The following is a 12,909-nucleotide window of genomic DNA, read 5'->3' as shown; positions in this document are numbered from 1 at the left end:
TTGTATAAATATTATAATATTAATCCTTACCTACCTGTTTGTTTTGTAATGAGAGACAGAAAGCTAGTGGATCAGGATAGGAAAGGAGGTAGAGAAGCATTGATAAGAGCACAGGGAGCAGAAACCATAATTAGAATATATTATGTGAAAAATGTATCTATTTTCTTTTTAAAATATATTTTATTAATTTTTCATATTACATCTCAATTGTTATCCCATCCCTTGTATCCTCCCATACCTCCCTCCCTCCCATTTTCCCCTTACTCCCTTCTCTTATGACTGTGACTGAGGAAATCTTTGAAAATGTCTTAAAAATACAAGTCTACTATGACTCATAACTTATATAAATAATCTCATATTTAATAGTGGGAATCTTTTCGATAATATAGAATATATTATTTTCTAGTGGTATTTTTTATTGTAGATAAGTTGAAAGGTTTTACATTGTGGTTCTTTATTATTTATTTTTAGATATTTTCATGTGACATAATTGCTTATTTTCCATTGGCTATCTGAAACATAGGATATACAGTTACTGAGAAGGAATGTTATTTATTTTTAAATTTAAATCATTAGAACATGAATAAATATGGCAATTCCAACTTCTAAAAATAAATATAAAATATATGGACCTAAAATCTAATATTCAGTTGTATAGGTAAACACAATGCTTTTTAATTTCATTATTATTATAATGTATTCACATCATATGTGGATTATAATCTCTTCTCTCTTATCTTCCTCTTCCCACACTCTCTCCCTTTTCTGATCTATTCATCCCCCTTAGACATCTGAGAGGTAGGGTTCTTGTCTTCCCCCCCCCCCCCCCCGTTGGATCAAAACCTATCATGGATCATCTGGATAGACTGCATGCCCTTCCTCTGTGTTTCTACAGGACCACTCTGCTAAGGAGTACTGATCAACTTGAGGGCAGCAGAGATCCTGTAAGAGGCAGTCTCTTTCTCCACTTCCTAATATGGAGAATTAGCTGTCTATTGGCCACACATGAACAGGAATCTAGGTTCTCTGCTTGCATTGTCCTTGGTTGGTGCATTATTTTGTGTAGGTCTTCCTGTGTCCAGATCCAACAGCCTTGATATTTTATCAGAATCAAACAGCTTTAGAGAGTTATCAATGAACTGAATATTAATAAGGAAAACCTTACAACTTCTCTACACCTTTAGGATTCAATATTTCAAATTGTACCAATGGAAAAAAAAATCAATTTCCATTGGTCTGACTTAGTATAAGGGTCCCTCCAATCAAACCTGGAAATTGTGCTGTTGAACAAATTCTGAAAATATTATATGCTCCCTGTCCCATTCCTTGTTCTTTCAGGAAGTCTATCTTTTGAATAATCTCTTTCTGTAAAAATAATTCTGGATGCAATAGCCTCTACATCTAAGAGTGTGTGATACACCATTTCATGACTATCAGGAATTATGGGACACGTTTCATACAATTTTAGTAGTTTCTGAAAGAATAGAAATAGTGTCCTATTGCTGGGCATGGCGGCACACGCCTGTATTCCCAGCACCTGGAAGCTAGTGGCAGGCAGATCTCTGAGTGTAAGACCAGCCTGGTGTACGAAGTGAGTTCATGACAGCCAGAGCTACACAGAGAAACCTTTTCTTGAAAAACCAGAAAGAAAGGTAAAAAAAAAAAAGAAAGAAGGAAAGAAAGAATGAAGGAAAGGAGGAAGAAAGAGAGGAAAGAAAGAAACAGAAACAAAGGAAGAAAGAAAGAAAAAGAATTGGTGCCCTGCCTTGCTTAGGTAGGTGTTGTGATAAGCTTCCTTCTTCCCAAGTGTTCAATTACAGAGTACAACTACAATTCATCATGCTCATCATGGAGGCACCTTCACATACTTAGATTATTTCTCTTCAGATTCTATGCCATTTCCCTCTTCAGTACTTCAATTGTGCCAACATTTAAACATTTCACAAGCAATCCTAATTTTATATTTTCCAGTGTAAGATAGGTTTAGAGAAGAGTCACCCAACAGAAACATGTTTATTACATTTCTTAAGAATGTGACTCTTGGTGTGTTAGGGATAACTAGTGCTTCACTGTAGATTAATGAATAAAACACCTGCTGTGTGCTACAATTTCATGCCTGTTGTGACTGGACGTAGCTGTATGGGGAGCATTACCTTGAACAGTTTCACTAGGGCTTATATAGAGCAATGGCTGTTTGAATGATTGTGAATGTAGCTAGATTTTGGGTCTTTCAAGGAAGATTTGAGTAGGGGAAAGGAGTTTTTATATTTTACAACTCTCAAATAAGACCTTTGTTTGAAAACTAGAATTTAACTAAAGAATTGTTGGAGACATTATCTTTAGTGTTGTAACACAAGCAACTAAAAAAACAGGCTCGGTGTTTGAATATAATAATCATTTTAAAAAATCAGTTGCCTGTTGGGGAAATAACAAGTGTCTGTGACCAAGGACAGGGAATTTTGTTGGATTTGTTATATTTCTTTAATTTGCTAGCATTCTTAGGGTGGAAATATAACACCAGTGTTACTTTGTGCTCTTCTCTACCCTTCATATACCAGTTCTTGAATATTTAGAACTCAGAAAAGCCCATATCTGCAGGTAGACTTAACAGTTCACGTTTGTGCTCTTCCTGCTTCCAGTCGCTTCATGAGGTGAGAACAAAGAGAATGGAGGAGGCTTCTCGCCCCGGGGCACGTCAGAACACTGCTAAACACTTACCAGAAAAATATGACATAGAAGAGAGTACGCTAGGATAGGAGTGGAGCAAATGATTAGGGCAAGGAAGAGTGAATTTGTACGGAAAATATTATGACTCAGGATTATTTAACTTCCTGGCTAGGATTCCAGGAATGGAAATTTGAATTGTGGAGACATAATGGTTTATAGGAAATTCATGGGCACTGGACAGTATCATTGGCAGAGAACTGAGAATGGGGTCAGCAGCTTGGATATTTGAAAACTGTAGAGTACATTCTTAAAAGAAGATCACTGTTGATTATGTTTCCTCAAGAGACATTTTTCTCTATAATAATGAAGGGCATTATTATATCTTAAGGGCATACTATTGTGGATGGGGGTCACTGGTGGATGCACACACACACAGACACACACACACACAGACACACACACACAGACACACACACACACAGACACACACACACACAGACACACACACACACACACACACACACACACACCTCAGCCTACTTAGACTGAGCATGATTAGCAGTGAAACTGTGTTCATTGCTGGCAACGTGAATAATAACATTTGAAAAAACAACAGAGCCTAGGTAGTAAGTAGCATGTCATGTTGTCAGGGTCAAGTTATGTGGTTTCAATGTGCAGAAGAAGCTGGGGAGAGAAACTGAAGGTCTGCCTACTAGGAATTCATCACAATTCCTGGCAGATTTTTGTATTATTTGTGGCCAGGTAGGCAGCCAATGGCTTAAGTCTGTTAAGCATATTGTATACTAAGATATATGTATAATCCAATAGGAGAATACTACCCAGTATCTATGAGGTCTCAGGTTGCATCCTATCCTCAGAATCCAGTATGGCACTGGAGATGGAACCTAACACCTCAAATAGTCTAGGTTAGTACTCTAAAATTAAAAGAAAACTAAAGAGCCTATATTTGTTGATATATCCTCTGACCTAATCACTAAATAATCACAGTGATGATAATTTTTTCATTTGAAAGTGACAAAAACATCTTGATTTTCAAATGACCATTTCAAAATATATAGTTTTGATCATTTATATCATACAAATCATCTCAGTAGTTTCCCAATATTAAATGGTTGTCAGTCGTTGTTGAATTCTGAATTAGATTTCATGGTTAAACATCTATATTGCATTCAGTTATATTCACAAATATGTCATACAAAAACTGGAACTAATCCAAACATCAGAGAAACAGCTTTTTTTGCTATAAAAGCAAAAATTTTGTCTGTTCAAATTATTGACTCTGAAAGACAATCTCTCTTGTGAGTACAGTTTGGTAATGAGTAGATGCCATTGGAATCACTTCCCCTGATTTGCTTGGATTGCATTTCTGGTCTTTTAATACCTCATATCACTTTAATTTTAAATATAGTCAATTGTCTTACCCTCAAAATTGGTCAAGAAAAAAATATTACCTTATAGAGGTATTGTGAGACTTTATACCACTACATATTCTAATAAAATTAGCTATTTATGAACTGAATTGCCACTATTACATGATGTTGTGAATATTTCCATCATCCAACATTTTGAATCAGCACTGTATATTATAAGTTGGGTTGATAATGAAGCTCCCAAAATGTGTTCTGAATCATCAAAGAAAGATGAGATTAGGTTCAAAATAGCTTTAGTTCCAAGTGACTCATCTGTCTCATTAATCTACTAAATTAAGTCTCAAAGTCCTTTAGAGTATTTCTTCAGAGAAATACTCCACAGAGTTCCAATTAAATAGTACTGGAATAGCCCCCCTCCTTTCCCTGCCCTGATGTTTGGTGTAAAGCAAGCTTGCAGAGGCAGACCTTCACTTCTACTACTTACAATATACTAGATTGTGTGCAATAAGAAGAACCTGCCTAGATAATTGTCCTTGACAGTGAAACATGTCTGGTAATGTTTCATTCAAAGTAATTTTGAAAATACATACAATTTGCAAATCTTCAAGTTGCAAATACTTTTACTTTCTAAGATGTCATTACTGTGCTAATATTTCCCAAACTTATTTTAATTACATTTCTATTGTTTCCAGCAGAAAAAATATATAAATTCTCATTCCATATCATATTCCTTATCCAACTGCGTGATAAAAATGTTTCTTGGTCTTTAGGAAGCTAAAACAATGCTGTATCACTGAGTTTTCTCCCATGATCTTAAGATCTTGATTCTATTGAACTCAAAATATCTTTATATACATTAAGGTTAGATATATTGTGAGATTGAGTTTATCTCTTTTTCTCCTTTCCATACGTGTTTCCCAATTGGTCTCAATTTATTTTTTGAATGAAAAGTAAAGAAACTTTTAATTATGAGGATTGAATCACAAAGCTATCATTGAAAATCCTGTAATAAACTATCTGAGAAATAACTTGCAAGCAATTTTTGGAAACATAAAGCATATAAATAATTTAAGCAACATCTGTCATTAAAATACCTAAATTGCTACTTCCTCATGCTATTTTCTTCTTGATATGAACTTCATATCTCACTTATAGGAAAGCCATATAATGCTCCTTTAAAATATATGCGTTTATATGTGTGAGTGTTGTCATATGTGAGGTACAGCCTTTAGGAAGTAGAGAGGCTCACTTTCTGTTGGCCCTCATCGTCCACATCATGTTTGGGACAATGTCTCCTTACTTGCCACTGCATTTTTCCAGTATACCTGGAGTTGGACGGTCTGTCTGTAGATTCTCCTTGATATACTTTTCACAGAACTGAATGAGCACAAGATGTTACTGTGGCTATAAAGTGGTATGGAAGATTTAAACTCAGGACCTAAGAATCACTTGACAAACATTTTACCCACTGAAACATGTTCTCAGTTCTTAAATGTTATGAATCAATTTTTGTCAATACCTTTGAACAAGGAAGCCTTCATGCATGACATTCCAAAGAGAATTGTGATTTGACATTGAGACATTTAAATTTGTATAAACTGTATTAGGTTTTCTTATCATACTTACAAACAAACTTGTTTTTATTCCCCCTGATCTTCATTTCTTCTTCACCCAATTGCCCATTCCATGTCAACCTTCCATATATTCCCAATAATGTCCTTTCTACCTTAGTCTGTTACATTTTATTGATTTCCCCACTTTCCTCAACATATGTATATATTTGTCATTTTCTGATACCTTTCTAATTTCTTTTTTTTTTTTTTTTTTTTTTTTTTTGGTCTTTTGAGACAGGGTTTCTCTGTGTAGCCTTGTCTGTCCTGGACTCGCTCTGTAGACCAGGCTGGCCTCGAACTCACAGTGATCCGCCTGCCTCTGCCTCCCGAGTGCTGGGATTAAAGGCGAGCGCCACCACGCCCGGCTACCTTTCTAATTTCATAATCTAAGTGTTTGTGCTTGAAAATTACTATATCAGTAAATAAAATGCATTAAATTGAAATTACATTTTCATTATCATATTCATATGTTTATGATATTACTTCAATATTAAAACCCTCAAGGCTACTTTCTTCAGCTAAAATTCTTGACTTTTATTCATCCAGAAAATACTCATTTATCAGCTTTAACCTTGGAAGTTGTAAAAGTTATAAAATGAGTAAAATTACACAATGAGTGTCTGAGAAGTACTACACTGAAGAAAATATTAGATGTAAGGAGATAGCAATGCAAATGAATTAGATTCAAAATTACTATGATTTAGAGATAATTAGATAATTAGGCTAAATACTGGCAAATGGCAGTTTCTGAATGAGGATGGAGAGCCCTGTAGAATCAATTTCTCTGTCAAAAGAAAGAACAGAATTTAAAATAGGCAAATTCATGGAACGCTTTTGCAAGAAAACATAGGTAAAACAAACTGTTCTCTTAACTTCTGCAGTGGTTCCTTATGGAACTCCAGATTTATTAACTTGTGAATGGAGCTTGGGTGACTTAAAATTTTTAGGAGTTCCATATAGTTTTCTTGGCACTAACCGTGAAAGTAAGTCTACACAGTTCCAGCTGAGTCACAAATACCAAAGTGAAAAGGACAGAAGAAGCTGCTTCTTTTCTTTATCCATCTCTCATGAACTTGAAGGACCAGAGATATGTATATGGGCTAAGGTTGGAAGAATGAAAGAGAAAAAGAAATATAATTAAACTGCAATCTCAAAAAGAAACAGCAAAAAATGTTTACTATCTTGTAATGTTCAGACAAGATACTCCATTAGGAAAAGTATGGGGCACCTGCTTAGAAAGGAGTCAGTTAAGGGGTTGAACAGTCTTTAAAGAAAGTTTGCTGCTCTTCTAGAAGACCCACATTTGGTTTACACAAAGCAAGTTAGACTACTGTACATTCCCTAGTTCTTGCACCAGGGATATCAAACACTGTCTTAGAACTTAAGCAGGAACTCACACATTGTCAAGTACACATGTGAGTGCTCTCTCTCTCTCTCTCTCTCTCTCTCTCTCTCTCTCTCTCTCTCTCTCTCTCTCTCTCTCTCTCTCTCTCTCACACACACACACACACACACACACACACACATGCAGAGTCATCTGCACATGTACTCACCCATGTGAGGACATGCAGACACACAAATAAAAAAAAACATTTTAAGAATCAGTGTGGATTTTTCTTATCACTGAGTTAAAAAGTCCTACAAATGTGGGATGATTTTGTCCTTCACTGGCCACCATCCTTCTTTCAGTCTTTGGATTTTTTTTTCATCTCTTTTTTTGTGAGATGTGCACCTCTTAGTAATTATAGCACATCCTTCTTTCCTTCAAATTTTTGCTTAAATTTTACTTCTTATAAAAAGTGGTTGCTGTTTACCCCTATTATGTGATTTATCCAAATTCTGTGATCCAAATTTTTCTTAAATTCTTGTCCTTCCTTATTTAAACAAATAACACAAATCCCCTAAAGTATAATCATTTAATTTATTTATTTGTATTTCTTTATTCCTAATTAAACTGTAAATAATATAGTTCAGGGCCCTTAACATCCAAAGTTTACCTCAGAATATTCCTCTATGCCGGTTTCTGAAAGACTTTAAAGAAGTGGAACCATATCTCAGATGTGATTGTAACAACTAATCTGTATATTTGTAACATTTAAGTGCTTGGAAATATTCTGCCTTTTATGGAGAAGTACTAGGGAAGTTTCTGCTGACCTACCAATAAGTGCTTCTCTTGAGGAAATTCTCATAACTTATTGGCATTCATGTAGCAGTGATTAATACTCATGTTTATGAGAGCTAGTCTAAGTCAACGTTTCTACAGGACATAATTCTTTTTTTTTTTTTATTCTTAAGTATACCTTAAGGTAATTTTATTTTTTTTATTTTTTCCTCCTTTATTAATTTATTCTTGTTACATCTCAATGGTTATCCCATCCCTTGTATCCTCCCATTCTTCCCTCCCTCCCAATTTCCCCTTATTCCCCTCCCCTATGACTGTTCCTGAGGGGGATTACCTCCCCCTGTATATGTTCATAGGGTATCAAGTCCCTTCTTGGTAACCTGCTGTCCTTCCTCTGAGTGCCACCAGGCCTCCCCCTCCAGGTGACATGGTCAAAGGTGAGGCACCAGAGTATGTGAGAAAGTAATATCCCACTCTCCACTCTACTGTGGAGACTGTTTTGCAGGACATAATTCTTTAATTAAAAATTTCATAATGAATCATCAATTATCTTTCTTTCTTTCTTTTTTCTTTCTTCACTTTACATCCTGATCACAGGCCCATTTCCTCTCTTCCCAGTCCACCACCCCAACACACACACACACACCTCTTTTCCCATATTCCTTTTTCCTTTTCTTCAAAGAAAGGGGAGGTCCTCCATGGGTACCAACCCACCCTGATGCATCAAGTGGCTGCCGGACTGGGAACATCTTCTCCCATTGAGGCCAGTCAAGGCAGCCCAGCAAGGGGAAAGAGATGCAAAGTCCGAGTAAGAATGGACCCCATTCCAGTTGCTGGGGGACCCACATGAAAACTTAGCTATACATATGCTCAGTGGCCCTAGAACCAGTCCATATATTGTCTTTCATTGCTTGTTCAGTCTTTGTAAGCTACTGTAATTTTTAAAATTCATGTATTTATTTACTTTGCATCTCAATAGGAAGCTTCCCTGCCCCTTCTCCTCCAAGTTCCTTCCTTTACTTTCCCTCTTCTCCTCCCAGTCTATCTCTGTCCCCTCCCCTCCTCCTGCCTTTCTTCTCAGAGAAGGAAAGTAAAAAAACAAACAACAAACAAACAGGATTCACAAAGAAGCTATTGTTGTATGAGACCCCTCTTGGGGAAACAGAACACATACACAAGTGTCTATTCTTGGCAGACTGAGAACACACAATAGACCAGAATAATGATTCCTTTAATGTCCAACTTGGCAAAAGAAGAACATTTATTGGGACTATCTAGAGAATTATAGAAAAGGGTTACTTAAAGGGACAGGGAAGTCTCAAATGGAGCTGCAGGCCTCTCCACATATCTGAGGGTCTGATCTAGGCAGTGTTGCTGTGTTTTCTCTTTCCCTATCAGTGATTTACCACTCACATAATATTGGGAGAAGGGCTTTCATGAATTTTGAAAGTTCAGCTTTCCCAGACATGTGACGTTTATTTACTTCAAAAATCTCTTGAGCCTTACACCTACCTGCTGGATGGGATCTTTTATATTTGCAGAGACCGCTATAAACAGCTGGGTTTTGCCAAAATGTTTCCTACAAAACTGCCAAGGAATAGTGTAACCCAAGGAAAATGAAGCAAGGGTGTTACTGCCAATCATTCTGCCTCAGCCTGACAGTTGGGAGCACCATGGAATCTACACTTCTTTTTGTTTGTCCATCCAGAAGGTAGACTAACAGGAATTAGTATTTACATAAATGAATGTCTGCCTGTTCTGAAAATCTTACCCACATATACAGCAAGAATAAATATCCACTCACTGAAGTCTAGGCAAAGTGAATTTAAGGGGCCACAATTTGTTCCCTGGTGGGTTTTTGAAATAGAGAATTTGGATAGTATAGGAATATATTAAACATATAAAAACATCAATTCAGAGCACTGACACCTCCTAGTATGCCTTTCCAAGGGTTGGTTTGAAGGGCCAATAAATTCCACTATTCATAAGCCATAAAGTTATAGAGGGCAGATAGAGAGCAGTATAACTCTCATCAAGCTTGCTAAATGCTCAAAAGGATCCTGTACAGAAACAAAGCAGGGAAACATTTTCCATTCCACTGTAATCTATACATTTTTCTGTTTCTCATATATAGCATTCTTCTCAATAATGATAAATTTCAACTACCTCCACTGTGTAATTATCTTAAAGACTGCCTTCTTAATAGAAATTTGGTGTTTGTAAATCATGGAATGATCCTTGTGAATTAAAATGCATGTTAAAAATAGATAATCTAATAAATCACAAATGCTCTGAAAGTAGAGATACGATAAGCCAGCTAAAGAAACTTTTATTTATTTACTTAAGCAGTCTACCAAAGTGCCCAATTTGTTCAGTGAATTGTGGCTAATGGAAGATGCAGTAAAGTCTCAAATTACTATCTGCAAGCTTCATTTCATCTTGTCTCCACTACCTGCTGAATAGAAGGAACGGAAAAGAGCATTACACTGGAGATGGGTGAAGCAAAATGCGGAAAAATAATTAGAGAATATATAATAAAGGGAAAATGTTAGAAAAATGACTAGTCACATGTTGTCTGATATCAGTTACCACCAAATACTAAATAGCAGAATTTATTGAATAGATGTTTGTCATCACTGACTCAGACCACTGGCCTAAGAATTTATTAATTGGTGAAATGTGCATATTTGTTAACATTAAAAGTTATGCTATCTAAGAATATGCAATCAATTTTGAGCATGTTCTAAAACTAGTGACATTTGCTTTTGTATATTTTGAAATTAAAAAAATAATAATGCTACAGAAATACAACAAAATGAATAGAAATCTAGATTTGGCTTCATGTAGGATAAAATTAAAAAATAGCCAGGGAAACACAATTGTTTTGGAGTAAGCCCCATCAGCTAAATCTGCCTGCAAATACCTCAAACATCCTACAAACAGTAAGGTATACAAATTGAGAAGGGCTATAATTGAACCAACAGCCATTTATTCATAACAAAGCAGGAGAAATTACTGTATTATAAGTTTTCTAAACACAACCTCTGTAACTAGACATTTTTCATGTGACAAAACAGAGTGGTTTGGAATCAATTCTTTGTAAATTGATGCACAAACAACTCTTAAGCAAACAGTTCCCTTATATCACCATTTCATAATGATGGCAAATCAAGAAAACTATTCAACAACAGACATTTAAATAGAGTAGAAGAAAAGAATGATAAGAGTTACTATAATTTCTTTCTGGAAGCTTTGTCTAACTAGTCCCACAGAACTGAATGATTTTGGCTGAAAATGGCTCTCCAATTTCCTAAAAATATTTACTATTCATCAGAGGGAGAGAGAGAGAGAAAATAGTGTTCCTGTAAAATTTGACCAGAGTATGCTAAAAAATAATACTAGTAATGACAATTCTGTATTACATGAAATATAAACAGCTCAAATTGCTTGCAGTTGAAAAGGGACGATTTAATGTTATATTTACTTCTTTGTTTTCTTGCTTAGAAATTATTTTTGGCTAAGATTAATTTTTTCTTAGAGTTAGTTAGGTGTTGAATATTCTGAAGGAAAACAAGCAAGACAGCAAACGTATCTATAATTCATTAGTTTAATATTAAATTTGAATATTTTTTAATCTGTGCTTTGGAGAAGAAGAGTACTGCTATACAGAGATCAATTTACAGAAAGTACTCACTTAGCCATAGAAACTATTGTGACAAAATCATAAGGCTAATGTTAGAGAAATATAAAAGAAAATCAAATGAGAAAAAGGTATTTATTTATTTATTTATTTATTTATTTATTTATTGTTAAGGGGCCTTTACAGTATATCTCTGGTTGCCTTGGAACTCATTATGTAGATCAGGCTGGATTCAAAGTCATAAAGATCTGCCTGCCTTTGCTTTCCAATCGTTGGTGGGCACTACTATGCTAGGCTGTGGAAGAAAATGTGAAGTTTACCATGACATGCCTAGGATCATGTTGTACATAGTTTGGATTGTGTTGCTCTGGTTAAGTGTTGCTCTACTTTAAAAAAAATCACTCAGATAAGATAAAATGTTTTGACTATATTCTGTACTCTATAAAACTATAAGGCTAAAACAGAGACTACAGCCTTGTCATGACCCCCATGCCTCTCTAAAACAAAAGATTTTGTTGCATATGTCCATTGACTCCAGCTGTTGCAATCTTTTTCACATCTTTTCCATTATAATGTCCAAGCCTGGAGGAAAGAAGTATGACATATGTGCCCCATTAAGATCAGAGCAGTACACAATCTCTTATTCTGTGCATGTTGACCATGTGAGTCTCTATCTTATCACCATCGATTGCAAAAACACCTTCTCTGTTGAAAGTTAGGAAATGAAACAATCTTTACATATAAACACAACTTAGGGTTATTTTTATTACTATGTACATTTCCAAGAGTAATAGTATTGGGCTCTTCTGTCAACTTTATGACCTGGCCATCCATATGATTAAGTACGAAAGTGAACGGCAAAACATGAGACTAAAGATGTATATGGTTAGCCAGACTCTACCAAACTCTAAGACTAACAACACTTACATAGTCAATGAGTAAAAGGATAACCAAATTCTTAATTATGTGAGTAGCTTGTAAGCAATCTGTAGTCATCTCCGTGGTAAAGACAGGGAAGCATACATAGAACTTTTGAACAATCCTATGGGCCTACTTGCAATATATTTCAAATAAATTTCAAATCTCAATAGAAATTATCTGTCTTGGTCCAATTTCTGCCATAATTCCTATAAAAAGCCACGAGACAAATAAGCCAGTGCCAACCTAAGTGGTTTTCTGTTTTTCTTTTTCTTTTTTTTTTTTTTTTGCAGTGAATCTTTGGTCTTTTTTTATGCCTTCCTTCTGTAATAATGCCTCCTTTTTAAGCTCACCCATCAGAGTCCAGCAATTTCCTTCTTGTATGTTTTGGAGAGTAGGACTCAGTGGTGGTTTTGTGTGGCAGGAGCATCTGGTACCCTAAAAGTTGAATTAGACAAATCTTAGATGACAATGTCCTGCATTTTTCCATCTTCCTGCTTCACTGGGAAAACTATAGAAAGTCTTGCTTCTGCACTTGAAGGGTGAGAGTGATGCTGT

General features: G+C 35.6%; 1 long non-coding RNA gene across 1 annotated transcript in view; it reads right to left on the bottom strand.

Annotated features, from left to right (window-relative positions):
• Nucleotides 1–6,601: 6,601 nt before the first annotated feature.
• LOC311589436 overlaps nucleotides 6,602–12,909 on the bottom strand; it is a 68,776-nt gene continuing 62,468 nt past the window's right edge. The window contains exon 4 of the long non-coding RNA XR_014776552.1: nucleotides 6,602–6,771. This is a non-coding gene — a long non-coding RNA (uncharacterized lncRNA). The remainder of the gene's footprint in view (nucleotides 6,772–12,909) is intronic.

The sequence above is a fragment of the Acomys minous genome (genome assembly GCF_964271855.1).
Source record: "Acomys minous genome assembly, chromosome: 18".
Taxonomy (NCBI): domain Eukaryota; kingdom Metazoa; phylum Chordata; class Mammalia; order Rodentia; family Muridae; genus Acomys; species Acomys minous.
Note: the sequence above shows the minus strand (reverse complement) of the source record. Positions and strands in the feature narration are given on the sequence as shown.